The sequence below is a fragment of the Epargyreus clarus genome, unplaced genomic scaffold (assembly GCF_041222505.1).
Source record: "Epargyreus clarus isolate Ecla_fem2 unplaced genomic scaffold, WU_Ecla_fem_2.2 ptg000010l, whole genome shotgun sequence".
Taxonomy (NCBI): Eukaryota; Metazoa; Arthropoda; class Insecta; order Lepidoptera; family Hesperiidae; genus Epargyreus; species Epargyreus clarus.
Window position 1 is genome coordinate 12597231 of NW_027332218.1, and position 26659 is coordinate 12623889.

The 26659-nt window shown below is 35.2% G+C and overlaps 1 protein-coding gene across 3 annotated transcripts in view; it reads left to right on the forward strand.

Moving 5' to 3' along the window:
- Nucleotides 1-26659, forward strand: part of smash (smallish) — a 179204-nt gene that overhangs the window by 41953 nt on the left and 110592 nt on the right. The window contains exon 3 of one of the 3 annotated variants that reach the window (XM_073077498.1): nt 11600-11663. The exons of the other annotated variants lie outside the window; for them this stretch is intronic. The gene's annotated coding sequence lies outside the window, so the exon portion shown is untranslated. The remainder of the gene's footprint in view (nt 1-11599; nt 11664-26659) is intronic. 3 annotated transcript variants of the gene reach the window in all.

Sequence of the window (26659 nt, forward strand, 5' to 3'; positions counted from 1 at the left end):
TTACGACTAAAGTATTTACACCCACTTTTATATTGATAAGTAGACTCAACTAGCAATTATTATGAAAACAAAAAACTCCACTGCTTAGAAATAATTAAATGAAAGGGAAGTAATGTAACCTCCTACAACTTCAGATTTAAGACGAATCCGACGCCAACTTATAATCCGTCAGATCATTTGAATCTGCAAATGGCCGAAATAAATAATCTTAACGGCGAAGGAAAACATCGTGAGCAAAATATGGACCTTGAAAAAAATGCTCTCAAAGTGTGAAGTCTACCAACACGCATTTGTCCAGAGTGGTGTACGCTTAAACTCTTCTTACTGTAAGAGGCTACCTGTGTCCAGGATTACGACGATTAAGGAAGAAGAATAAGGCTCTGGGTTTGAACCCCAGTCTAATTATGTGGAATATTTCAAACGAACAAAAATACATAACCCCTTATTAGGAGCGTCATGTTTGGCTCTTTTTACCAAAATGGGCTAAAAAATATGCAGTGTTTAAGCGAACGAATGAACAGTTATTAAGAAATATTTCCACCATATTCTTTGCTGTAAAATTGACCGGAGCAATGTCGTACTTGTCCCAACGATAAAGTTAATAGCCAGCCTCATAATTCTAAAAATAGCGTAGAAAGTAAGTTCTTATGCAGATCAGCGTTTTCCTGTAGTGTCATTTACATTAGCATGTCATAAATCTGGAAATATTTATAGGTATCCATTTTGTCCTGTTAAACTGTATCCATTTAATATATTTTGATTTAAGTATCCAGTTAATAGAACCTGGTTAATGTTTGCTACTGAATTAATTCAACATTATTCATAAATCTTCAGTTAGACTTTTATTACAAATATAGTATAAAATTAATAGTTAACTTTAAGTTAGTCCAGTTTTGTTTATTCCATTAGCTTAAATGGTTAATGTAACTATATCTTTTTTTGTCCTGAGAATATTTGTCCTACGGATTTCCTTTTTCACTACGTTTAAGAAACACTGTGTGGATGCCGGTTGACCTACGTAGATAGATAGATAGATAGATAGATAGCAAATACTTGCGAAGCGTATTATTGTTAAATTATTTTGTTTATAGAAGCAAATTAATAACATATCAACATCAATTAACAAAATTTGTCGGTGTAACACCGATTACTTTAATAATTAAGTTCAGACATTCTTTGTTTAAAATTCACATTGAATTAAATTTTACATGGGCTCACCCTATCAAAGCAGTGTCACTTGCATTTCTCGACAGTTGTGAAGTTGGTACTTAAGTCACAAGAAGCTTAACTCTTAACTGCGTAAGGGTACTTAAGTACCAAGCGGGAACAGTGCTGAAATATGAGAATATTAAAAATGTACACCCTCATATGAGCAGTATGAATAGTGTAACTCACTTTTATTTGACTAGCGTGACAGGACATTACACGAGTCAACGGGACTTATGTATGCTTGGAGTCTTTCAGAGGTCAATAGCAGGTAAACACCCCCCATGTAGACCCTACGAAACAGGGGCCTAGAGTACTATACTCTAAAACAGACATGCACTTCTGTAAAATTGAGTATTCCTTTATATTTTAGTGTCATACTGTATGAATACTTTGTATATCGTATCTACTACTTTGTAACTTTGCCTCATGTATGTTTTATTTTATTTCATGTATATAAATGATGTTATTACTTATGAGTGATGTGAAGATGAAGTTGCAGCTCCTTCAGTATCTCAGTACAGGTTTATCTAAAGTCATGTGTTGTAAAAAACTGCGTTATGCTAGAAAGGGTCTGGTGATATTTTTTTTTGTTTTTTTTTTTTATATGTTTGAGCCTAACGATGAAGCAGACGTGATACCTGATGGAAAGTAGTCAACGTCGCCTATTTGCAACACCAGAGGAGTCGCCAATGCATCGCCGGCGTTGAAGGAGAGCTCTTTTTCACCTTTTTTGAAGAGCCCCATGTCATAGCGCTCTGGGAATACCTCCCCGGTTGCACAATACTGGCTCTACCATCTTTTGTTACGTTTCAACGTAAATGAACAATTTCTATATTATTTTTCCCGATCTCTCCATATTCAATTCCGATTTTATTTCTCCACGACACCATTATATCATATCTTTGAGCAGATATTATGTGCTAAACGGTAAAATCTGCAGAAATAAAAAGAAATATAAAGGTGGTAGAACCCTTTGTGGTTCGACTCCGGCGGCACCACCGCCACACCTATTTCTACCTAATAACAGCAGTGTTAAGCGCTGCTGTGTTCCGGTTTGAAGGGTGTGGTAAGGGAGACAGACTTTTCCGAGGCGTTCCAGCTTGGTCCTCAGGGGTAGCGGCGCATCTGTGGCCGACCTCAGGTAGGAATATCTAATCCTATCTGGGGTTGATTACAGATGTCCATGGGCGGCAGTAGCCACTTACCATCAGGTGGACTGCGTGCTCGTCTGCTACTCTTATATAATAAAAAAAAAAAAAGAAAAAAATAATACTAATAACTTTAACAGTACATTAACAGCTCTTTGCTTTACTTAGATTACAATGTTTACGACCTATCCGGTTATATTGCTACATTTATATAAATTATTTGTTTAGTCATTTAGCGAGCTTTTACAAGATTCTACTTTGAAATCTAAGTTACGACTCATAACTTATAATTAATTGGATGTAACTCAGTAGTTATGTTACGAGGTGTTTAACCGTAAGACCAGTTGGTAATTTTAATAAAAAGTAACTACCTCACTTAACCGGCTAATTAACATGATGCAACGTAAACTAGCACTTGAACCGTGGAGCTGATGACCTAAGGTCAGCGTGTGTTAAGGTCTTGCGGCTGCGGCTTGCGTTAAACTCCTTTAAAGCCTTCAAAAACTTGTTTGAATCAAATGTTATTTCCACATTTAAATAAACAGTGAAGTGTTCGTGATTTCACTAATATAAAAAATCATATAACAGATACCATTTTTTGTTTTTGCGATTGCAGAGATTAGTCTTTTATGATTTGTAAAGATTTTTCGTACAGTAGTAGCTTTTCAAGAAGTGATCAGTGTCTACTTTTAAGCCACCACCGATTATTTAAAATTGATATATCCTAAGTAATAATTGAAAATTCATGCTTGCTAACGATATATCCTTGGATCCCACTGTGATATAAACCATCATGTTACTCCAGTAGGTAAAAATAACACCTTATGTATTTATATTGTATGTTACGGACCATGGCAGACAAAATTCCAATACTTTCTATACGTGACGATACATATATATAAATACGTCAATACATTGCATAGAAAAATACTCTTGTCTGTCCTGCAAACGTCTGACACCTTCTGGATGTAAATGGTCCCTTATGCGCGAGTCGCACGCCGCACCGAATATTTACCATTCGAACAGTCCGCACATTAAGCAGATACTTATCTAACGCCTTTGATGTCTCGCAGCCACATCAAACGCTCGTGTACCGTTTGGACGACAAACTGCGCGTACTGTTCATAATTCTCAACTATTTATTACGGTTTAACCGTGCCCAAGAGGTGTGGTCCAAGTGTGGAGAGCCTGGCGATTTATTTGCATTTCTTATCTGGAAATTATCTTCTGGTCATCAGGTTTTGTGCGACATACAATTTTTTGAATTATATTTCTAGAATATTTAAGAAATGAAACTAGGCTTTGTCAATCGAGAGACGGTCGATTTAAGAGTAGGTAAGAAATAACCCTTTATTCGTCATGTCATATCATTGCAAAAAAGGTTTTTTTTTTATTTATTTTTTTAATTTAATTATGCAGGTGAAAATATATGTGGTTCCTAAAATATTTATCATACACATCTGTTTCAATTTCGATCCATGATCAAGATTACTTATACCCCAAACTAGGATATCTCATGAATTCAAACCCTATTTCTTCTTTCTCCACAATGACGCTTTACTAGTTTGTAAAGCGTCTTCTACACAATGATGCCAAATGCACTGTAATTTCAGTAAATGTACCGTTATTATACTTTATATTCCTGCATTTACTGCATAATATATTACAATTTTACAGTGTATATAACTAATACTAAATATTTGAGAAAAATACTGTATTTAACTTTATGATTCACTGTACTTTCTTGCCGATCTACTTTAATTTTTTCATCAGTGTATTGTAATATTACAAAACTGACCTGGCAACACTGCTTCTACATTAAATGGACAATTTTAGTCATCACGCTTCCACCCTATGACTTGCACCAGCCAAACCAAAGAGCGCGTGACGGTTGCACTGCGACCTTGCGCGCTCTGAAATGTTACACATACTCGTAACTTACACGACAACCTTATGTGCCGTTACTATGTTTACTTTAGAACATCTTGGTGAACACGTTTTTCATACGTTCACATTTTGAGTCTTCAGGGCTGAATGTAAAATTGTTATTTTTAGAAATAATAATAGGTAATATCAATATTTTTGTGAGGCTTGTTAGGATTTCCCTTTTCTGAAATTAAAGCAACGGTGGACGGATTGTGCAATAATGGTAAGATAACGCTAAAAGTCGTTGAATTTTTGAGGAATTAATCCTAAATATAATTTTCGTCTCGCCTCTTTCCCCACTTCCTTCCTCAGCCACATCTTTGGCTGTACGTTGTGCGTGAGGACTAAGTAGTACCGTTGGAATCCAAGCCAGAACAAAGTTCTTACCATAAAAATACCTGTAATAAGGCAAGAAACACTGCTGTTATAAATTTTAAAGTGTCCCTGTAAAGAATAGTGGTTTATCAAATAACTACGAAACTTAAATGAGAACTGAAACCTATTCACAGCATCCAGTCATCCAATTACAATCAAGAGGTTGTAGCAAATCCGCAACAAAGTGCCGCCGTAATGTATGATGTCATCAGGATGTCGGGCCCTTTGATGATGTAATTGAAAGCCATTGGACGTGTCCATTAGGCCAGAAGGATTATTGAAATTGCCTGTTAATATGAAAGCCTATTCTGTTGCCGTAGAAGCAGCAATTAGGCATGTAGGACATGTAACACATGTTTTTGTTGGAAAGGCATAAAGTGCCACTGTTTCAGAATATTAGATAGTTAAAAGTATCAGGCGTTACTTTGCGAAAATCCATACTAAATTTTTAGTATAAAAACTACTGCGTAAAAATCGGCTACCATTGTGTGTAATGGTATATTTTTGAAAACATTTAGGTAGCGAATTGTTGCGAAGTAGTTTTTATCGTACTTCTACATCTGATTAGTTTTTAGATATCATTAACTAACATCCAATTGCAAACTCAACTTTGATCGACCTCAAATAAGTGTTATACAGTCGAGGTTTATATGTATTATTTTTTATATATCATGTAATAAAAATAGCAAGCAAATACCCGCTTTATATATATTTGACGTTAAAAATTCATGGTGATCACATTTATCTGTTTTATAGTAATAAGGCTATACATTCAGCGTATCTGCATGTATAGCCTCATTACAGCATCTGCATATAAGTATATCCTTTTAATGTTAATTAGATCTTTATGCAATAAACTACGAACTTCCACACACTTCCAGGAATGATGAATACGGTCCTGATTTATCTATGTATATTACTTCTAATAAACTGTATAAACTGTCCATTTGTCTGTCAATCTTGGATCGAGTTCATTATCGGTTCCACTTAAGAACTCCAACAGAATACTAAACCGTAGATAACAATGTAGGTGTTTCAGAGATCAGATTGATCAGGAGATACCCACGTCCTTAACACCTGCGTTAAGAGCTCGTAATTGTTTTATAGTTTAACGAGGCTTCTTATATTAAGTATGTATAAAGTAAAAAGGCTACGGCGCCACCTCTTTACGCCTATTTAAATTTTATAGCAGTAGTGTCTATGGATTTCGCCTTTAGTTTTATGGTTTAAAGTTTTGATGAGGTAGGCATATTTACAATTTACTGTTACATAATTTAATTGTAACCACCATGAACCAATATGGTTTATCGGGGAGGTACCAATGCTGCGTCTATTTCTAGCGTGAAGGATGTCAGGTGTTTCGGTGTAGGGTATGGATGCCGACTGACTTACGTATAATGTGACCATCTTTGTCTTGATCAATGGCAACACTTTGAAGGTGGTAGAACCCTTTGTACTTCGACTCCGGCGGCACCACCGCCACACCTATTTCTGCCTAATAACAGCTGTGTTAGGCGCTGCTGTGTTCCGTTTTGAAGGGTGTGGTAAGGTAGACATACTTTTCCGAGGCGTTCCAGCTTAGTCCTCAGGGGTAGCGGCGCATCTGTGGCCGACTTCAGGTAGAAATATCTAATCCTATCTGGGGTTTATTACAGATGTCCATGGGCGGCATAAGCCACTTACCATCAGGTGCATGCCAAATAAATAAATGTAAACCTTAAAAAATATCTCAGTTTAATTACAAATATCAGCGCATAGATCCTTATAAATAACTGCATTATATCTATTAGCAGAAAAACCTTTACAAAGGACATTTATAATAGCAATTACATTTCACGGCCAACAGTACTTCGCGTTCATTATCCGTTCAGACAGACAGTAACAGAATGCCAGTAACAGTGTATTGCCGGACTCAGATTTATAAGTTCTACTTCCTCAATAGCAATCCGAAGTGCCCCTAATTGAACGGTGAGTTACCGACATAACCCACCGCGTGCTAGTGACCGGTGGGCGATATTGTGGGTTTCTCTTTAATATTTAACAGAAGGCGATTATACGGTAAATGTATATTGATAGTGCCAATGTGGTACCGATAGATTATTTATCGGACAGACGCATAATCTATTTAAAATTTATTCAAGGATAGTCAAAAAATTTCGGCAAGAAGACATTTGGCAAAATAGCGTCTTCATCGTAGCAATGCCAAATAATGGAATTTCATAATATTATAGCCAAAACACTTATACAAAGAAAATTGTATTAATTCTTACATATTGGCATTTGCATATGGAGATTTCAGACTAATAAAAGATGGACTTTGTACTTCTGCAGTTCAATTTTCTTTCATTCTTTCACTGTATTTTATGTAACATTATTTTAAGATTTTATGTTAAGAAACAGTTACTCGTTCATTATAAGACAAAGCCCTTATAATTCTCTAATAAGCCCCGACCCCATTGTTTGAGCCTGATTTGTTTTATTACAGTACAATTGAATTCCCTAAGAGGTTTTGAGGGCCGTTCCGACCTCCTTATTAAGGGATTATCTCTGGAATTAAGATATCCATGCATTCAAGTTGATAAGATGCTTGGATATTTTACCGTTGTTTTTACCTAAGAAAGAATGTGGATAAGATACTATTGCTCGGTATCGAATACCGATAATACAGGGTCTGTTTTATGGCAGTTATAACGGTGTTTCAATTTTGTATAATCACTGTTCATGGTTTTAGTTATTTGCAAATAGAGCGTTGCTATAAATAAAATTTGTGATAATTATTTTGTATTAAAATCATTTTCCTTTAAGTCGTTTAAACGTGTATCGAAAATTTGCTAGCTATTTAAGAGTCGCTATCATGGAAGCAACTAACTAAACTGAGTAAATTTCTACACGCACTATGAAGGATTTAAAATATTTCTACAAATCTGAAACGAATAAGTGACAAAAGATGGAATCATTCATCTAGTTACATCTTCACGGCTATTATAACAAACCAAGGTGCCTTCATATCCTGAATTCCAACGCTGAACAAAACACCTCACATCTTAATTAGAGTACAGTTACTACAGTTAGGTGTTTAGTGCGTTCACAAAGAGAGCCTCTTCTCGAATTAGCGAGTGGGGGCGTGTTCGTTTACTCATGGACTCCTTTACACGTTTACCTATGTTACACACGCACGACAGTGCATAACGCAAAGTTCTGCTTAATTCTTACCTCATGGCAATCGCGGTGGTATAAAAAACTAGAGGCGTCTGCGGTAAAAAATATCAGTGCGTGTAATATATTTTTGTATGTAGGTATATTCATTTCCTCATAAGCTTGATACTTAGATCCAAAATTACAGATAATTTTATTTCTACCGTTACGATGTTTTATTTGATCAAAATCTGACGTGTAGTAAAAAAAAATATCCGTTTTAAAGAAAATTAAGTATTTTGCATGCAAATTATACTCGTACGTAATATTTTTTTCCAATGTATAAGTACCGTGATAGAGCTATATTTTTTGTTGCTTTGTAGATATAACGGTTAAATCGTTCGAAAACATTTTATCATTTTTTATTTGCGTTTAAATTAACAAAAATATTTGCATTGATTTAATCAATGACGAGAGTATAATTCTCGGAATAGAATATTTTTCAAATAACTTAGCCCTTCTTTTACATTCATACAATTGGAGGATAGTTTACTCGTCCCATTTTTCAATGAGTCGGTGATGGACTCCGCTGAATGAGGCGTAGCAAAATCGTGAATCGGATCTCATTGTTGACTTTGTGTGATTGGTATCTGTGAGTGTAGTTTATCGCTGGTGTATTTTTGTACCTACTTAATGGAAAGTCTGAAAATTAGGTTTTACGTAGTCGGTTTAAATTTAGTCAACTTTCAGAATCAATGAAGACTTTTTTATTGAAGAAGAATTGAAATAACTCAATGGTACTATATTTATCAGAATTTCTAAAATACTTTACTCTCGGGTATTTTCAAAATAATCTGCCTAATTTCGGGCCTATTCCTGTCTGTTTTATCTTTCCCAATAAGTTGGACCGGTCGCCGCGCTGTAACGACGAACATTAATAAGGATTTAAGCTTTCACCTTATTTCAATTAATAAGTAGATTTACTGCATTACACAGTGATACCTCATTATAGTTAAGTCTGGTGTCCCGTGGCCGCAATGGATGGTCGGATTTGAATTCTTTGCCTACTACACTTTTCTTTTTCATTTATTTGACTTTTACATATTATTAACAGGCATTACTTTACATAACTAATAATTAACGACCAATTCGAACGGTGGTATTATTAGTATTACTTACTTATGTTTAAGATGTAGGGACACTACATATATTCATCACTTTAATTACGGGCTACCCGGGGTTCAAACCTAGAGCCCTTTTTACGTAGAGGACTCCGTGAGATCCATATGGTGACTGTTACGCCTACGGTAAATGTGCTAACATTGTACCTATATAAATGCATACATTTAGGATTTCCTCATTCACAAAATCACTTTACAAGGAAAATCTATAATAACTACCTAAAACAATTTCGGTTTAAAACAACAACATTAGTATTAATCACGCTGTTTCATTAATAAACTGTAACATTCACAAATTACGACGGAAACGGAAATTGGATCCAAACAATTCAAACAAACAATATATTACAATGTTAAAGAGTTCGGAGAAACAAATGTTCCTCGTTAATGTTTGTTTATTCCTCAAAATTATTCACCGGAGACGCCTCGAGTTGAATCGGGAACGGTTCGAGAATGAAGATTCGGCAGATGTTTATAACGCTTTGTAAGGGAACGGCCGTATTTATCGCGTTGTAGGGATGGTGATTCTTTCTGAAAAAGATCGATTCTTGAATCGATTCGAACCGAAGTGCAATACATTGATTCACAAGAAAATCGAGGCCCAAGAATCGATTCTCCAAAAATAGATCTTCGATCTTTTCAGCGCCAAAGGGCGAAGATAGCGAAAAAAAAGGTCACCAGGACCAAACAAGCACTGAAATACGTATCCATCAGCAAATAGTATCTATATCACATTCAACCAACTTCGAAAAGATCGACTTTCGATTTTCTGAGATAAAAGATCGATTCACCGAATCGATCCATTGGAGATCGATTAAAGTAATCGATTTTTTCCCTAAAGATCGATTCTTCGATTAATCTATCTCAGATCGCCATCCCTATCGCGTTGGTTTGTGGCTACATTTAGCCGACAAAATAAACTTTCAAGGGCAATGCACTGGCTATGTTTAGTTTGTCCAGGGCCGGTACAAGTGAGTCTTGTATACCTGCGCTGGCGAATGTTGTGTGATGCAATGTGACCGACAGACAGTAGAACTATATGGCGCCACCACTGCATTTCCATCTCCATTAATTATTATATAGATGTCTATTGCTCTGTGTCGTCACTAAACATTATACTTTTAAGTAAAACCTTTAGAGGCATCACCACCAAGCTATATCTAGTTCTAAGGATGTGGTAAGGTGGAGACTTACACGAAATGTTGCCACCTAATCCTCATGATCCTCCAATCCTCAGAGTAGCAAAGCCATCAGATTATGTCCGTGGGCAGCAATTACCACTTACTGTCGTCGAAACGTCTCGTAACTGTTTCGTACGACGTATTGTATGTATGTATGAGTGATTGTTTTCTAAGCCTACTTATATTTAATTTTTGATGTAACCTTGTAGCTTCAATTATTCTTCTTCTGCTGATGCTGCTTCTGCTCATCATGGGAGCTCCTCTCCTTTTGAATGTGAAGGATTGAAACGGTTGAACATTTTTGCTTTTTATAAGAATTTTCAATAATATCCGATACAATAGTGTTTGCGTATAAATCATCCGTTGTTTTGTTTTAGAAATATCCACGCTAACAATACATCGATAATGTTTACGTTTGCTAGCAAACAGGCATGTTTCGAATTCTATTGTTTGTGGAATTCCTCGCAATAATATACGGAGGAATTTATATGATGTGGACTTCAATTTTCTTGTCATATAGGAATTGTTCCTAGAAATTGCTAAGCTACCTTTTGGCCTAAGAAAATATGTATTACATGATAATAAGCCTGATAGGGTACTATTAGGTGTTTCTCTCCTAAGAATAATGAGAATCTAAGGGTGTGGAACCACTTCTGGAAACACTCCGCAGGCACCCCTGCCAAACCTATTTCTACCTAATAGCAATGTTAAGGCTTGCTATAATTCGCTTTGAGGTAGCAACGCGTCTATTGCCAACCTAAGATAGGAATATAATCTTATCTAGCATTAGGAACGGATGACCATAGGAGACTTGTTTCAAATAGGTAAAATAAAAAAGCTAGAGTGCCTGGGATTTGGACCCCGGATCTCCACTCATTGATTAAGGAAAGTTAGAACGAATCCGATTTGTTACAATGAGATTTTTAGAGTCAAAATGTACACTAATATTATAAAGAGGATATCTTTGTTTGTTCGTTTGTTTGTAATGAATAGGCTCAAAAACTACTGGACCGATTTTAAAAATTGTTTCACCATTCGAAAGCTACATTATCCACGAGTAACATAGAGTATATATTTTATATGAAATATATTTGATAAATAGATTTTGAGGCGGTACAAAGTTTTCCGGGTCAGCTAGTATATTATATAGGTATAAGCTTGTAATCATGGTTGAAGGCTAAAAACTGCTAAGGTAAAGTTCTATATAAAGTTGTGTACTTACGTCTTGGCCTGGATCGCGATGTTTTTACAAATAAACAATACTAAAATATTTAGACATCAGTTGGAAACTATCAGCATACCATTTTGCTACTTGTAAAGAAAAATACTGTAACAACCTTATTTTTAACGTGGAAAACGTACTTTACAGTTCCCACTTGTATTTACGTAAACATGTACAAAATAACTTGTTTTTATCTGCTTATAACCGTTTTCTCTATTTCAGGTACGTTGACCCCTTCCTTGAAGATAAAGATAAATGTTTTCAAACCGACGGAAACATTTGCTCGGTAATGTATGCTCCAAAACTATGTCATGTTTGTGCAAGAGATTTTAATTCCCCTAGCTTTCCAGTTAGACCGCATTCTAGCACATATAACCATGATATTAAAGGCTAACATTGCGCGGAGTTGGCAAATAATTACATTTTATCATGCTGAATAATAAGTTCATGCAAGTTTGTTTAATGCGATGCAATTGCATAAGCCTCATATTTGCATGAACAAACGTTTGATAAGAAGATATTATGATAGATTAAAGTCGTGTGTGATAACATTTTTGTTACGTAGATAGTGATCTCAATGTATTTTACAGTGAATAATTACAGTAGCGTTTTTATTATATTGAACTAAATATTTTTTTTAATGTTCTTCTCAAACGTGCATGTTTGCTATTGAAACAGAAGTACGCCGAGTACGCAGCGACTTCGCGACGAAATTGCTCTGTAGCACTACCATGAGTTTACAAAAGTATTACTCGCTAGCGACTGCGTAAAATAAATGTATGAAAAATTGTACAGCGCGTCTGGTGGTTACTCGTAGAACTAAATTCCGTAGTGTGAGCCACTCGTAACGTAAAAAACCTATCGAAATCAAATCGCTAGCGAATGTCATTATGATCTATTGCCATACAAATTCGGTCCCATGAGTCATTAATTTGACAGACGTTGTCAAGAAATACCGTAACGATAGTAGTTATGTTATTCACTAGCAAAATGACAATAGTTTTCTATTTACAATTTCTATAGTGGCGTTTCTATGCCAACTCATGGTAGTGCTACTGAACACCCTTTACTGATTTTTTCACTAGAAACTATGGTCACTATTAGTATAGATATACAATTGAAATGCTCTGTTTACTGCCCTGTAGGCTAGAATTCAAATCGAACCGTACTCCAAAATATATAAATAGTATTCAGACAGCGTGTTAAAGTGGAAGAAATCTATTCCCAGCGGTGGGATTCAAAGGGTTGCAACCACAAAAGTGAAACCAAAACTCGAAAGCGAGTCTCACGCGTAAGAGCATAATCATATTACATTACGACCTAACCGCAGCACAAAAAATATCTAATTCATACAACAATTAGACTAACATCCAACATACCGAACAATGGCGTATCAAATGTAGTCACGGAGACTGCGCGCGCGGGGCCCGTGACCATGGACAATGGGGATTCAGTCTTTGGGTTCATTCGTGCTCCCGTGGACATATTTTGGTGTAACGTTATGATCTTCACCTAATTAGGTTCAGGTTTGTCGCTTAGATACAACGATTAAAATTTAAGAGTCCTCAACTACTATTTCTGCTACTACTGTTGCTGCTACTATTAATACTACTACTGCCACTTCTACAAATACTTCTATTACTAGTGCCTACTACAGTACTAGAACTAAGTACCTCTAAGTTTTCTGTTCATTTCCACTTCTCATTCCCATTATCCACATTCCCATTAATATTTTCATGCACGCCCTCAATATTTTCTAAGTAAAAAGTAGCTACGTACACCCTAGAGAGTCCTTCTTTTATCCTTGTCCCACTTCTCCTATTCAAGTAAAAGTTGGTGCAGCATTTTCTAAGATAAGCCTTACATACAGGCTGTAGATGTATGTATATGTAGAGCTCAAACATTGCAGTAGGTAATTTTTACAAGGCTTTTACAAACGCAAAGAAATATTGTACAATTTTTATAGTTAACCATTCCTATGTGTACAGGAACAAGTACACTCCTAAGTACAGTGAGTGGTTGTGACGAATCACAAAGCGCGTGATGTCAACCGCGCCGGTATTGTCAACATTTGATCAATGTTATCTTTGTTGTTACGCTGTGATGTTACGATACCATTTATAAATAAAAGTTATTTTCGGGTCAACGGCAAATTAATTGTCCATCTCACTTGTGTTTAACTGGTCCTTTGTACGGGATAGTAATGAATATTACAGGATATTAATTGATATCACATTTGAAGTTAAATTATCAGCGTATTAACTGAACAAATCACTCGTCGCTAAATCACAATCACATTTATGTTTATCGAGAGTTAAGTATTTCTTGCATTTCGGTAGAAGATTTTGGATGTTAGCTAACATATATTTAAAAGCGACAATCATAGTCCTTATGGCTGGCAGCGTATCTTAAATCGGCTTCAGGAAAAACTCCGTTCTATATAAAGTTAGTTACAAAGTTAGCGTCTATATCCTTCATATCATCTTAAGCTGTTTAGACTAGCATATAAATGTAGGCACAGAAATCAGTAAAATATGACAGTTTTGCCGCAGTCGAACCACATGTGTAGACTTCGATAGTGTTCGATGTAGTCACCTGATCGATATTTCCGATAAGGACAAAGAAAGTTACCAGTGATATATTATATGCATTGGATAAAGTTTCAGCTTTCTACCTAGAGAGTTATTATGCGTATGACGTGAACCATTTAATTTCCTGGTCGGCGTATGCATGTGAGTGACAATGGGCACATAAATAACAGAGTTGGTTAAGAATTGAATGCCATTTTGATTTGATTTACCGAAATGAGGATGAAAATTACAACACAAACTGCTTTGAAATTAAAGTTTTTGTATACTGCGATTAGAGTGATGACTAAATTTAGGCTGGGAAGGGAGAGATATCTCTACATGAAGCTTTATTAATTACTACTTAGTAATAGCAACGTTTTTGTAAGCGATCTAAGGGAGGACTTCTATCCAGTTTGAATCCAATTATTGTCAGATATCTATAAGTGGTGACAACTTAGATGACTGTACGGTCATCATTTAATACTTCATTTCATAGAAAAAATACATGCAAAGTTATTCCTATCTTGCCTACAGCCATAGTGCAACACAAATATGTGAAGTAGACACATATGAAGATTTCCATCTTAGTCCGCATTTTAACCCTTGCGTACTTACGCGTACTTACGCGTAACGCATCCGTGATCTACTTCAGGTAGCACAACTACGAAGTGTAGTTTTATTTATAGCTAATTCCACTTACTTCAGGATGACTACCGGCTTGCCATACCTATCGTATAACAAACATTGTCACTTCGAATAGATAACTTGAAGTATACACGCATGAATAATAAGTCCCATAATTACTACAACTTGAACACCACCATCTACACACAATTACGCCAATCCCACCCGTATTGCAATACACGTTGTGTTAAAATCGTTTGGAGGTAAAATGCAATAATCTTGTCGCGATGAAAGTGGCCATACTATCAGTACGTCGTTATCAATGACACCCACTTACAGATTACGACAGTATCGCGCACTCCGATATATATTTATGGGTGCTTTTTGTGTAAACTCGCTAACTGTATGTACTTGCAATTAAACCACGTCAATAATTGTTGTACATTTATATCTTACATTACTGGGTGTAATTAAGTGAATGTTTATTGCTTCCATATTATTCCTCTCCACTTTCTATACTATTAAAATTTAAGTTTGCGGTCATTCGCTGTTGGAGTAGTATTACATTTAATCATGAAGGTGGTAGAACCCTTTGTGATTCGACTCTGGCGGCTCCACCGCCACACCTATTTCTACCTAATAACAGCAGTGTTAGGCGCTGCTGTATTCCATTTTGAAGGGTGTGGTAAGGGAGCCATACTTTTCCGAGGCGTTCCGGCTTAGTAGTCAGAGATAGCGGCGCATCTGTGGCCGACCTCAGGTAGGAATATCTTATCCTATCTGGGGTTGATTACAGATGTCCATGGGGTCACGTAGCCACTTACCATCCGGTGGACTGCATGCTCGTCTGCTACTCCTATATTATAAAAAGATCGTTATACAGTCATTATCAGGTCATTACTGTTCAGTATTAGCCACAAGTACTCAGTGTCAAAAGTGTAAGTCGTAATCTTCCACGCTAATATAAGATCTAAGGATAAACAGAGTTCATGTATAATTGCACTGTATTCTACTGCTAGTACAGTTGATACTTAATATCTAAATCGCACTTCGATTTGCATTCAAATCTGGATCTGCATCGTGTAAGGCAACACTAGGAAGCTAGAGCACACGAAACGTTCCCAATCGTTCAACAATACCAATTATGTCATAATTATAACAACTGGAGGTGTCGAAACTACTCGCTAAGCTCAGCGATAGAATTGTAGGCATTCCTAATCGAGATCGTAACGATAGTTATCGCTAAAAACAGAGTAACTTTTGCTTCATAGCTTTCGTAGAAGTCTTGCTACATGGCTAAACATGTCATCCGCATCCTGATTTCATCGTTGTTACTTATAAGTAAAACTTCTTTTTGTACGTAATTAAAACAGCAAAAGTTTACAAAAGATGCATGCAGCCCAATTGATGTTAACTGAACCAACAGACCTGAGATCTATTACAGTTCTATTATTGTATAAATATGTCATCAAGAAAGATTTATGTCCTATTTAAGTGTGGTTACTAAAAATGTTGATGACAGGGTTAAGATAAGTGCCATACTTTTTTGCTACACCCACTTTACAAAAAGGAACTTCAGTTTATTTTCTGTTAATAAAACAAGAAAGATATTATTTTATTTGTAATTTGAGAAGAACTTGCGGAACCATTTGCAACGTGGGAAATAGCAAATATCAAGATATCAATCATTAATGTTATGTCCGTGAAAAAAACAACAATAGTAATTATGTCATTGCAATAACTGGAGGTGACGAAACTGTTAGATCTATCAACAACAGAAAGATCGAGTTGTAATCACTCGCTCAGATCATATCTATGATAGTAATCGCTAAGAACGCTAATGGTATGCTATTTGTCTTTCGCTTTGCAATGCATTTCCTGTGTTTATTTTTATTTATTGCTTGCATTTTGTTGATGTAGAAAGGTGTCTGTTATAGTCAAAACGTAACAGTCTATTACATTGTCTTAAATGTTAAATATAATTCTCGCAGTGACATTTTGTTCATCAAATCAACTGTTAAAATTATTTTTTGGATAGGTGTCAAACTGTCCGTTAAAGTATAAATGAAACGGTATTAGGAAGGAAAGTAAATAAAACAAGCTTCATCGGTTTAGCGTGAACAAAATGCCAATACATATGTTTTCCGAATTCATGAGGCAACTGAGGATAAAATATTCGAATGACAGTTGACTCACCGGTTCAAAGATATATACGTCAGCGTTATAGCGTTACACCATCACATTCAGCAAGCTATTTCACTCCATACCACTTAACAATACGAAGGAAATTCGATTGTCAAGCATAAAGAACGGTAGAGACTTCTATAGCCATTGTAGATGATTCGTCAAATTTTGTAACGATTCATAAAACGCAGAACAGCGAAACAAAGTGCGTTGCAAAATTCACATTCGCATTCCTAATTGAGGAATTTATAAGCTGCTACGAGAATGTATTTCGTAAGATGTGTCTGAAAGGACTACGGCACACGTAGTTTTTTGTGCAAGGGCTTGATATATGTACCTATACATTACATGCTGGCGCTGGGGTACACTAACACGTTATTAATAATTTATCGATCCAATGTTTTGCCAAAATAAGCAAAATTGCATAGAAAGCTATATTAATACATGTTTATTAAATGCAGCAGGATGACTAACCCAATTAGCTACAAAGTGATATGTAAAAAGCCGAATTGTAATCAGAATGCGTGCCAAATTCTAACATTAATTCAATGACTAGTTTATAACAAATTAGACTGCAAGTTTAGCATCGCGTGCAATTATCATATATCGTAAAAACCGCAAAAAGAGGGTGTGCTGTCAACCAGATTGTACTTGGCGGCGACCAGTTAGAAATCCTTCGGAGTTGATTTTAATCGTATGTTTATCTACGGAATGTTATCCCGCCATACTGGTCCGGCCGAACCTATCGACCCACATTCTTAAAGTATAACTTTTATCTTTTGAATACCTTTATCACTGACATTTTTACAATGAAAATTAATTAGCACGTTCGTTGCCGCTGCCTTGATTCTAACAATACACTTGCCTACGCCACGAATAAAAAGTGAATCGACTGGAACAAAAAAGATAATAGGATTGCGAAAATCCACAACACGAATCACGGAGGTGATAAACTACGAGTAGAAGGCATTAATCATTTTTTGTTTCAGCGTGAAGACTTCTTGCACTTAAACAAAAGTACAATCTTATGATATGAATCAAAATTTCAGACGACGTCAATAGTAATTGAAATGGAAAGATTTAGCATAACCACCTTAAAGGAAAATAATTTTTAGAATTTGAATTGTACTCACGTAAAATAAATCCTTACGCAATATTTATAAATGGTCTTCATGATTCATCTTATTGCACTCAGTATCTTTACTATAGCCATTCTTACTCATAAAGTACAAATATGTGCTGGAGTAGGTGGACGGGCTGCGACATGGTTTTTATCGTCTGACATAAATTCTTATAGTCAACGCCCAAACAAATTATGTGGCTTTATATCGCGATAGTTCACTTATTTAACTAAGATCTTTCTGAGGTTTACTCTGGGTTTATGAAGATTTTATAGTACCACATTTTATTCCATATTTACGAATGGATTAACGGGGGTTTTATTGATGTTGGAAGTATGTAATACGTGCAATTGAATTATAACTTAACATAATATGCAAATAGAATTTTTGAATCTATCGAAGGAGAGCGTCAATGTTCGTTGGTATATTTGCCGAAATTGCTGAATTCAGTTGATAAAACGCATTGCCTTCCATAATTATTGTGACCTGTAGCTAAGAGTAACTAATGAGGAACTTCTCATATTTATAATAATTTGTACTAGCATATGGAAATACGAAAACGCCTTCGATGGAAATCTCTACTTGGACCAATGGGTCACTTATTTTCAATTCATACTTCATTTGTTTAAGAACTACACTACGTTGCACTACCAGAGATGCAGCAAAAGCTGGCCTTACTTCAATATGGGTATGGTTATAAATTTCTCCCACACGCTCTTTCATATGTAACTCGTCAGTGTATAAGGAAGGGTGGGTAATGGCACTGCCAATTCTGGAAGTTATGATATGGATATGGCTAAGACGTACGATAAATTTCTCGATGGATCGTGTACAGCGTCGCAATACAAATAAGGCACTTCGATCGTAGGCAACATTAGACATATGCTAATCCGATGCACAATCAACGAAGTAATACGAAGTTTTTTGTATAAAGTCATATGTTGATTTATGGCATCCGATGGAAATCTATCAGAATATGAAAAGTTTATTAGTAGTTAAATGTATGTATTAACAATATCAGTCTTATTTAATGCACAATTCCTTATAACGTAATGTTTCTTATAAGTTACGTCATTATAGATGATGGAAAAAGTAGAATAGTCAACAAATTCGAAGTTTATAGTCATATTTAGTTCGTCAGTTTTAATTTATAACTTTATATGCGTTACTTAATTATCTTATTTTAGATTACTTATATGCAAGATATTCAAGGCGAATCTTGTTTTGAATATACATTTGATACTGTTATTTCTTAGCGATTCTGCAATAATACATTATTTTTTATTGTTATTAATAATTTCGCATACCAGAGTACTAAGGACACTCCAAGGTAATCTGGACCGCTTATTTTGTCATTTCTGTTTAGATACATTCGAAATTTTATGAGGTCAAATTATTTTAGCACGGATCCTCAAATCTATTTCTCGTAATGTTTTATTTTATGGAAATAGGCTCACAATTATATGTCATAAAGCTTGTTTTCAAAATGGTTTGTTATTTATGATTTATGTTTTGATCATAAATATTTACATTTATACTTATATTTAATCGAACTACTATAATTCATTTGTTTTCAAACATCTTAACTATTTTGATTAAAATATGTATTTTTAGCATATTTTCAAATAAATCACTTCTATAGTAACCTATAATACGAGTATACTCCTGAAGCTATAATGTCTTTATGTGTTCTACTTTTTAATACGCTTTTTTGTATTATAATTCTCTCGTACATATATTACCGTAAGTATTAGAAATTTATATTCATACATACGCATGTATTGCAAAATCATACAAAACTACAAAAACGCAAATAACCAGTGATCCGTCGAAAACCTGAACACACTCAAATCACGATCAAACGCGAGGCCTTTGTTGTTATGGTCATGCTCTGGTAACAGTACCATAGTCTATGGTCGGATGTGGGGGTAATGAACTTTGTCGGGGCGTTCGCAACAAAAATTAACAATCTCTATGGTCAGTCCAACGTCATTAACGTAACAGATCAAATCAAACTAACCAACGTTTACGACCTGAGGCGTTTTGATTTTTTTCCACGTATTGTGTTGTGCTGTATTTGGGTAATGGAATACCGTACACCGAATTGTGAGTTCGAATTGATTTCTTTATACGAATCCATTCTGATTATTCCGAATGAATTCGGTGTTTATCTATCTTTTATTAGTGTTACGGTATCTGCACACACTTTCAGTGCAGTTAACAGAATTAAATCAGTTTTCATTTTTTCTTCCCTTTAAGACGTTTTGCATTGGATTCTAAAGTAGAAACTGCTATCTTATAGACTATTTATAATTTATTTACTTATAGACTTATTGTATCCTTCTGTTTAATTTGCCTAAATATTAACCTAACCTCTTCAGATTCCACAAAACATTAAGTAAGATCCTGGCCTTCAGTTATTTAACATCCATGACGCAGGTGAATTTTATGTGTACTGACGAGACTGTATATTCTATTAATATTCTCATCAATATTTCATCTGTAACGATGAGACAATGTGTTGAAATCTTCGTTCTCACGTTAATGTCAAAGGCAACTTTGTTGACAAAGTTATTTATGAGTCACCAGTCGCCTCTTATAACCATATGAACACTAACTTCAACCTCGTTGACAAGTCGTTAACCCTACACCTATATGCTATAAGGCCTTATTATAACTTAACTTGAGTAAGGTATGTGTTTGATGACCAATTCGTGAGAGACTACAACATAAGCGGGAACATTTTAATATAATCAATATGTCAATGAATGAAGTTGCTGTAGTGTATTTATTTTCCTCCAGCAATGACAATAGTTATTCTATTATTAATAGTGGATGTAGTTTATGAGATATTACTTCATCGCATGTGATTTACTCGTTTTGAGTAGAACTAGTCGGTAGCTTAGCACCGTAATTCGAATTACGAAAATCTAATATTTGACACGGATATCGGATCAGCCAACCTTCGAGGAACCGAATTAACCTGATACGTTACCCACAAACACCACCCACCTTACTCTCTTGTAATAAGACTTATTATCCTCTAACTAATCGGTCCTTATTTGCCAGATTTGACAGGCCGCAATCAACTCATGATGCATTGTGAATTCGTAACTTCTCATTTAATCCCACAAAGGGTTTCGAAACAGACAATTTGATTAAAGCCGCTATCTATGCCACTTTACAAAGGTGTAACCAACAAAAACCTTTACTTAACCGCCAGTATACGTTATTGGTTAAATTTGTGACACGAACCTAACAATTTTTTGTTGCGAAGTTTCTTTAACGGTTTAGTGGATATGTCGCAATTGCAAAGAAATGCATTCGTAAAGACCCTTGTTAACACTTCTAAATTTGTCTTCGAGTTTCTTATAAATAGGAAATGTCATTGCTTTTGTTATTTCGTTCTTATTACCCAAAGTTCGAATATTCAAAACTTTCTAATTGTTTCTTAAGTGTTGCATATTTGCTTTGCTTTTTACCTATTTCACCCCGCAAGTACTCATGTTACTCAACTTAGAATTTCTGCTATCAATATCAATGAAACGGAACCCATTGAGAAAGCGAGCTCGCAAATCACAACATTGGTGCAGCTGTGCTCCACATAACTCAAACCGCCCCATAATCGTACGTAACTCTTACTTAACTTCCGTAAATTTTACACGTCCTTCGAATGTGAGCGTGCCATGAAATATTCAAAACATTTGTTTTTTTAACAATCGTTCGTATTCAGTCTACGTTTCTGTATCACACCACGGGGTGTCGCAAGCAATCCAAATGGCAAAATGCCCGAAGCCTGACATAATCTGAGCCGTTTCGCAACATAACCCTACATTCTGATGTTATCGGAGTCATGAACTACAAAACTGTTATTTTTATGTTCCGCTTGAGGTTTGAGGGAATTGTCTAGTCTGTCGTTCACGAAGGTCGTCGCGTGGGATGCAAGCATTGTAAGTCAAATTGATTCGTACAAAATGAATATTCAGTTCTTTTAATGTTTTGCCTTGTCATAGTCAAGCAGTTCCATTTAAAGCATTCAGATCATTAAATGTGAATCATGTTTGATATTGTTAGATATTTGGAGCATAGACCCAATATAAAGGAATTTACGATAAGACCTCATGTAATATTTTGTTGATGCGGACACACTTTGTGGTCATTTCAAAACTCGGTTTAATTTCGGAACAACCTTTCGGCAAAATGGGGACTTTCCAAATTGAGGCCACTAATTGGTTTTGGCGCCAAACAGCAATCTTTATTGTCTCTAATTTTAACGATTTCAAACTGGAACACGCCGCCATATCTCGTATTTAAGAAACTGTTCACTGGAACGATATCCATTAATTCCTGGTTCAATTGAATGAATTTCAACAGCATAACTATGTACCTAATGTGGCATATTTAGGGCATTATCTAGTTTCTCTATTTTACTGCATTTGAGACCATTGTTTATTACTATTTATCGATCTACTGTCTCAGGACTTTATTGTGGTTTATTGTCTTGAATGTTAATTTGAGGCATATTTATATTTAGATTGTAAATAGACTCGGATTTAAATAGTCTTGTTAACAAAGACTTGCCCTCTTCCCGTTTCTATGTTATACACAAGCATCGATGAAAATTTATGAATCGTATAAAAATATATGTAACCTATAAACCTTACCATCGTTTCTACCAAGAAGCAGTTCCGCACTTCAGTGGAAAGGTATGGATGCCGACTGGTCTATAGGCAATTAACTTGACTTCAGGAGTGGCAAAGCATCTGTGATAGGATTCAGGTAGAACCTCTGTGCAATAGTTAGTCACAGGTATGACTGATATAAAAATATACTTATTTATTAGTACGACAAAACTTAAATTGTAACAATACCTTCTCAACCATACAAAACGTTTACAACCTATAATACATTCACTCATTATTGGTATTAGAGAATTCAACGGTCGTTTCTATAGAAGCTATGGGAACGCCCTTAGGTGATAAACTTTATATTGTGCAACATTACAAGTACAAATCCTTTATGCAGAAGAGGTTTACCTTCGATAGCAAGGATTCGCGTCTCCCACGGTAGATCCGGTTTCTTGAGAATTACTTATTTTGGGTATGAGTATAAACCGTTCATTTTATTTGCTTAGCTGGGCTTATTAGCTTTGGGTACTTACTAAGCCGAAAACAAATTGATATTTATTCAAACGTTCTAATTTGGTAGAAGGATGTGTTGTTTGATTGTAGCCATACCACCGCCAAATCAATTTTAATCTTACAACAGCTATTGAAAGCTAGCCATATTTTTCCTATTTCACTTTTATGTATTTGTAGTGTAATTTAGTTTAGCTTAGGTACTATTACAGATATACCAAAAAATAACTTTAAAATTATGGTTACGGGCTTTACAAAATCACTACTAAACAATGATAATGTGACAAATAATTTTCATAAATTTTGTACTGTCGTAGGTACGTATAGATGACAACTTTATAAACGGTAAAGTGTTTGCACATGCGAAACTTTTCAATAGTTACATTAGAATTTGCATCAAAATTTTCTCCGAATCCAGACAGCTACTTGTCGCTTTTGTGCAAAACGGTCTCAAAACGCTTTTAACGAAAACAAGATACTCGTACATCAAAACCCCACTTGTCATGACAAAAAGGTTATCATAGGTACTTGAAGGTTTGTTTTTGACAACACATGGCAACGCTTGCTGGGAAAGATTGGTTTTTTTTCCTTCACCCATTTGTTCGTTTCTTACGGCTTACAAAAATAGGCATATTGTCGATTTGTTGTTGCTAAGGTCGCTTCATATTTAAGTCAGACATCCAATCAATTTGGCAAAGATAGGCCATATTGACCATTAAACATGAAAGATTAAAGTAAAGTTCGTTTGATATTTCAATTAACAAAACACGGATACTTCACAATTCTAAATTCATTGCAAAATTCCTCAATATAGTAATCGGAAGCCAATACGCGTACGCAATGTGATACAAACTACAAATTACCCTTCCCATCAGTGGGTAATGATCCCATATCATATAATGGGTATTACTCAACGACATCCTACTAATCATAGCCGTTGACATGGATATCTTAATTCGCGTGAATGTAGATCACCTACCAATTCAATGCACGCTCCAATTGTGTAATTGCACGCTAGTCCAATCGAGTTGTGGACAGTAATGGCTGTAATGGCTTTTTGATATCTATGTAAATGGGGAATTGAGGCTGGGTAGCAATCAATCTGAAGGAAAGGAATTAACGATACGTTTGAATGTTTCTTTTTTCACATTTGAAGTGTTTTTTGATACGATCGGTTGATTGAGAATAAAGTTTAAGTCGTTTGAGTTGGACAGACAATATTTTAATTAAGTTAATTAAATAATTAAATATCTGATAATGCATTGAATTAACTTAATTAAATTCAATGCATTATTAGATATTTTAAAATATTCATATATTTTCATTATCTGCGTCTCCGATAAAATAATCAAAGTACCTATATTTTTGGAACTAATTGCACAATATTGCATTATTATGTTCTATTACGTTTATTTTACTTAACAATAATCTAATAATAATAATGATCAAAACAATGTTAAAACATGTCCGATTTTCAAAGGCTATGCTTTGGGCAAAAGAAAAAACAGATGTAGGTGTTGAAATGTACAATTGTACAAGTACTTACGATTTCATTACAATACTCCAGTAGACACCGAGCGCCAACTGGCCGACAGGTAGGGCACTAGTCAAATTACCTCTAACTGTACTTTATGGGGCACCGTTGCTTAAATTGTTCTGAGTTAATTTAATAACAATACCGTGGCATTTGGCGATTTCGAGCAACGCAACCGTTGGAAACGTTTTCTCTGCTAGTTTGTGGAAATGACTTGTATCTAATAAAACTGACCTTGTTGAGTAATCGTCATCATTATTAACACGTTCTCCAACTGCTTTGGATATTTTTTAGAATTAGAGTGTAGACTAAAATCCTCTGTGTTGGCAAATATCGGATTGTTCGACTGTACTTAGTAGGCACCTACTTTGAGAAGTTTCATGGTAACTTTCAGGCATGGTTTGTAGCGAAATTTGTTCATTGTTGAAGCAAATTTCATATACTAACATGCATAATTTGGTAAATCAGAGGTGTGGGCCTATACAAACACAGACACCATGTCATTAAGCTATTGCTGGTTTTCGTCAACACCGTGATACTAAATTTAAACTTGCTCGCAGATCGTTCAATTTTATTTTCATTTAATGCTTTCCGTTTCCAAGATTATACTGCGCAGAAAAAAAAACAAATCTGACTAATGCACAACCATTCATAAATGACAACAACAGTTTAAGCATAAAATTAGCCAGAGCAAGTCCGAGCAGTCACAGTTACAGTTTAATCTATTACAGCTGCTTATCAGCGTCGTTGACTGCCAACTCAGAAGCGTGACCGGCCTACCGTTTACAAGGGGCTAGCCAACCTTGAAGCGCAGATTTACGGGAAATTCAAAATTTTGGAAAAAATGTAAAAGTATAATATAATTGTAAAGGTATAGAAATGGAAGAAATGCACTAAAACTTAATATTGCTGGTGGTTAGTCATCACTGACACACACTAACCAGCTTTAAAATATTTGAAATACTACTTGAGGTCGACCACAGGTCTTTAATTAATCGATCGGAATCATATGGTAAGGATAGTAAGTGGGGCCCCTACAATTGGACCACAAAAGGTCCTAATCCTAACGTTCTAACTTCCTACTATTTCGTCTTTTTTTCTGGCCATAGCTCTAGTAAGCATATTGCTTTACTGTAAAACAGGGTAAATACTGCCGCATCTGTAGCGGAATGTATGAAATGCTTTAGAAACAGATCGTCCTGGCATTAAGCACTTGGTAACCCTACTCAGGAATGAATATTTCAACAGCACAATAATTGTGATAACCTCAAATCTCGCAATGTAAACAGCGATGGTTATCGCTTGTCTAAATTTCCCCGCACGACCACGATCTGGGACTTTCTCGCTACTTCCGCCATGTTTATTTTAATTTCTATCTGTCGTTGGTTTTTGCATCCGGCTCCCCTTGTCACGAAACACACGGTTATGGTCTGCGAAATGAACTAACTTACCATAATTCTTAGTTAAGTCAAATATAAAGATATAAATCACTTGTTTGCTTGCTTGATTAAACATTCAGTAGATATATAAAGAATATGATAACTGATAAAATGCAAAATATAAACTTGCATTGTATTCGTCAAATAGATCTTACGTAGAACGGAAGCTTAACTAAAGTGAACTAAACTATATTTAGTTTCGTACTGATTCTATCTATTATCAAATTATTTTATTTGTTTGTTCAAAAGATTATCAAAATCATAATATTTCATTTAAAGTATATTTTTTTGTGCAATCTCTTCCAAGTTCTTTATAATGCATACTTCAATTAACAGGCTTATCCGCTGGATTTGTATATTGTATCTAGGTATTCTGTTATTTTGTCTGTGTAATAAAGTAGATATTGTATATCATTCCAGCAGCGTATATTTCATCATGATCAGTTACACGTAAAGCTCATTCAAGATATTATGTTACATACGTGTTTTGGTGATAAGAATACGTGTATTGCTAAATTCTTTTAGTTGATGCCGCTATCTATACTTCTGTATTTCGTAACTAAATTAATGTTGAGATATTAACTGGTTCATTGCAATGAATAATGGTTTTAACATGTACAGAAAGTTAATGATGATTAGTAAAAACGAATAGTTGACTTCGTTATGATAGAT